This window comes from Scleropages formosus, chromosome 23 (genome assembly GCF_900964775.1).
Source record: "Scleropages formosus chromosome 23, fSclFor1.1, whole genome shotgun sequence".
Taxonomy (NCBI): Eukaryota; Metazoa; Chordata; class Actinopteri; order Osteoglossiformes; family Osteoglossidae; genus Scleropages; species Scleropages formosus.
Window position 1 is genome coordinate 272,763 of NC_041828.1, and position 4,563 is coordinate 277,325.

The following is a 4,563-nucleotide window of genomic DNA, read 5'->3' on the forward strand; positions in this document are numbered from 1 at the left end:
ACCGGCACCTAGAGAACCGTGTTTTCCAGCAGTGGGTCCGGCTGAAACGCGACTGACCAGTCGTGCAGCGGGAGCAGAGGGAAGGGGCGGGGCACAGGGAGTGTTCATCGCTTGTCCTTCACTGAACCTCAGTACAGTACCGCGCCTCTGCGGTAAATGTCGGCTCTTGCTTTCTTCTCTGTTTGCTCTGTTGCATTTTTCGCTGTTTGTATTTTTAATAAAAAGCATCAAAGTAATTTCTATACAGTGAAATCCATTTGAAAAAAGTAACAAATGTGGATTCTGCATGATGGGGGGCCTAAGAAGAAATGAAGACCCCCTCTCCCCCGCACAAACGTTGGAACAAAAGAAAGGGCAGCCGTTGTCCCCAGGCTGCTGTACGTCTTACCCGCCTTTGGACACGTGCGTCTCTTCGCATCACGCGTCACCCCTATTGACGTGTTCTTCAAAATAGAATTTAACACAAAATTACCACAAACGCATTAGTCGTTACTGGACAGCCGCACACCATACGGAAGAATGGCACAGTGACCCCACCGGGTCTGTCCTTGTGTGTCCTGAACGTGAGGTTTCTGTAGTTCACACCCTGGACACGCAAGGCCGGACAAGCTCACGCCCCAACGGTGGCCGTACCTCACCGCACCGGGGTATCGATCCCTCGAGGGACCCTTTCCTGGTAATTTCACTATCGACTCTGCCGTGTGGAGTGTTCGCACCCGGCTCGGGAAACCGGGGCAGAACGCCGCCCTCCTCGGGGTGTTAAACGGGAAACGGCGGTCTACTCGGTCACCAACTCCTTCTCCTGCTCCACACTGACTAACGCGAAGGGGGACCGTTTCGGTCCTTCGCTCAGGCGCTCGCGTTTCCGACCGGCCGCGACTTCCGGACGGCCGAAGGCCCGGGCGCCCCGGAAGTGCGTTCTCGGCGCTCGGCGAGGGCCTCCGGGATGATCTTCGCATCTACGCGCGGCACGGCGAGGGGCCTCCGGGTGTCAAAATGGGCTTTGTGGGTTTCTCCAACAACGGAGCGAGATCCCCAGTCCTCGTGCTCTTCGCAAGCGTGCCTGTACTCGGCACCTCCTCGGCTACCCGCGAAAGGACGACGAACCTCGCTGGTTCCGCAGTGAAGTAAAGTCTTCTTCCCGTTTCAACTCCTTCACCTTGTTAAAGAAGTAGGAGGGACGCTTTTCGTTCCGCTCCTCCAGCGAACAATATCCTGACGCCCCGCAGCGCCGCGTCCGACACCCTATTTAATGCTGAGGCTCTTCGCTTTTTATTGTTATTATTTTATTTTTTATAGAGCTCTTTTCTCACGCAGTGACACAGAGCGCTTTAACACAGACATAAGGCAAGAAAAACAGATAGAAACAAAGAAGACGATCAACTAATGGCTACCATAATGAAGAACTTATCATAGAGCTATAAGTATGCCTACTGGCCACCGGGGAAAGGAACAAAAACTCCCAACTGAAAGTTGAGGGAGAAAAAAACCTGTGGGGGTCCACGGGCCAATGGTAGCCCACCCCTCCTGGGCAGACGCTTCCGCCTGGTACCCCTCCCACGCAGAAGTGCCGAGGGCCAGACGTCCATGGACTCCTGCCGCAGTGAAAAGTTTTCCTTCTCCAGGAGTCCGTCCGCAACACGGGGCGCTCCGCCGCTGGAGGCGGCGGGGAACTTTCTGGAACGTTCTTGGCAACATTTACAGATTCGTGCTCGTTTCCCCACCTCTGCTGGGATCCCAAACACGTTTCGATCGTTTTCTTCAGCCGAGGTTCGAAAGCCACACGGAGGAACGGGCGCGTTGCTCCAGTCCAGCAGAGAGCAACTGAGGAAACGAGCGCCTTGATTTCCACACAAAATCTTTATGTGGGAACTGAGGCTCTGCTGCTTGGCAACAGGAGGAGGCCCCACCCCCTTCACAGGAAGTCTCAGTGTCTCCTCTGAGCTTCAGAGGTGGAATGATGGAATGATGTCCACATTGAAATGGAACCAGGAAGAGAAGGTGTGTCCTTCACCCGGGGGCACGTCCTTCATCTGAGGGGGTGGAGCCACTGCACGCCTCTATAAGAGCAATACGAGTGAAAGATGGTGACGTCCCTCCTTCTCGGAGCAGAACGGGGGCTGTGAGGACGTCTGCGGAAGGTGCCGCAGTCTCCTGTGGGGGGGCACTGGTGGGAGAGCACACCGACACAGGGAATTCTGGGTACACAGCCGCACTGGCTATGAAGTATAATAATGCATTCTGAGTGCGGGGCGCTGCGGGGAGGAGCTGCTGGTGATCCGGAGCAGCAACACGTGGAGACGCGGAGCGTGAGCGAGAGGAGCCGGGAAAGCGTCTCGGACGGGGGCGGCCTGAACACCGTGAGCACAGGAACAAGGACGCGAGTGGGAGGCCGAGGAAGGCGCCCTCTGCAGGAGCCCGAGAGCCAGCGACGCGTCGGCAGGCAGCCGGACCTCGAAGGCCAGGTTCGCGCTTATCAAACGGCCAAAGGCGACCCAACAACCTGCTGGACTCGGAGGCCATCGGACGGGGCGCTTCCGGCGGGGCCCCCGAGGACGTCTGGACCGACCACGGGGAGCAAACCGAGTGCCGCGTGGACAGTCAAACACCCAACGAGGGGCTGAAGATCTCAGAGAGAAAGGAAGTGCCGTGAAAATCTGAGTCATCGGGAGCTCAGCTGCTTATGTAACCGTGCAGATCTGAGCGAGAAACAAGATTGGCGCCGGGCACGGGTCGGGATGCTCGCTGCGTTCTGAACGCCCCCCCAACGTGGACGCACGTGCGCGCGCGCACACACACACGGTGACATCCCTTAGCCTCTGTCTGGGAAGCCGGCTGTCAAACCCTTGTGGAGGACCCTCTACCAGCTGGCTGTCAGGTGAGGAGCGGCGCTCTTGTGTCCGGCGTGCGTCTGATGAGGTTGTCATTTAGGATATCAGAGGGACGGGTCAATCCCAGAGTCCCTCACTGCAAATACCACCCTCACGCAAAGTGACCACGTGTTTTCCAGCACCTCTCCTCCCCTCAGCACAGATGGTGCCCCCTCCCGGTCCGAGACTTGATCAACCGCTACACCCCAACCGGACCCCTTCGCTCGTCTACTTCTGCTCGCTCGGCGGTCCCGCGCACGAAAGGTAAAGTCCGGAGGTTCTCGGTTCTGACTCCGTTGTGGTGAAACGACCTTCCCCTCTCACTCAGAACTGCGGAAACTCTGTCTACGTTCAAGAAGGGTCTGAAAACTCACCTTTTCCAGACCCATTTTGCCAAAGATCTCTCCAGCTCGCGTATGGTGCAAATGTTCATGCGCCGTAACTTCATGATCATCCCCAGAAAGGCCTTTACACAGCTGCTACTCCTGTACTGTATGCCAATGTTTGTGTACCTTAAAAAAAATTGTAGGAACGTGATCAGGATTCATCTATCCTGCGTTTTATACACCTACTCGAGCGATGAACATCGGTGCATCAAGTGGAAAGAAACAAACTAGGTTCACTTAAAAGTCACGTCTGGAACTATGTCTCTCTCTCCTAAATTAACAAATTGTATTTTCTATGAGATGTACGTCACTTTGGAGAAAAGCGTCTGATAAATACACACACACACACACATTTTCAGAACCGCTTGTCCCATACGGGTTCACGGGGAACCGGAGCCTACCCGGCAACACGGGGCGTAAGGCCGGAGGGGGAGGGGACACACCCGGGACGGGACGCCGGTCCGTCGCAAGGCACCCCAAGCAGGACTCGAACCCCGGACCCACCGAAGAGCAAGACCGTGGTCCAACCCACTGCGCCACCGCACCCCCTACGTGTCTGATAAATAAATACATGTAAATGTAATGTAAATGTCAGCAGACACATGTCCCACAGCTGGTGAACAGGACCAGAGAGACTTGCGGAGAGCGTCCTCGAAAGGACACGTGGAGTCCCGAGACAGGCCCGGCACTCAGGTCGTCCACAATACAGGCGAACCAGCCTCAGGACAGAGAGAGCACAGTCGAAAGCTTCCCGTGGCCCCCGGCGTAGGCCTGGGCACTTGTGCGCCCCCCGGTGGACACACGGCGACACGCAGGCTTGCAGGAAAGCAGCTTTCTTTCACACCAACGCGACTCATTCGCGTCGCATCGGGCAAAGATTCAGTCCTTCAAAGAGATGACACCAAGAAAAGGAAAATGAGGAACGCTGTTAGTTTTCATTAAAATTTTATTCCTGTTCCCCAAAAAGAGACAAAGAAGAGGGGCAAATGCAATACTTGGAAATGTTAAAATGACAAGAACGGCAAAGCGATGATCATGGTGAAAGCAGGGTTTCATATTTCAGTTCTCCACTAAATAAAAGAGAAAAGAAGGAGAAAACAAACCCCTGAAATGTTCACTATGCGTTTTAGGTCTCCTAAAAACACAGAGGTAAGAAGTGAGCTTCTCCATGATCAACGCAGAATCACTTGTAAACAAAGACAGAAAGGTGGCAGTGAAGAGAAGAGCTGCTCTTCGATTCTACAGAGTGCAGCTGAAAATGAAATCTTTACAAAATAAATTAGAATTTTTCTCATCTTTGTTCTGGC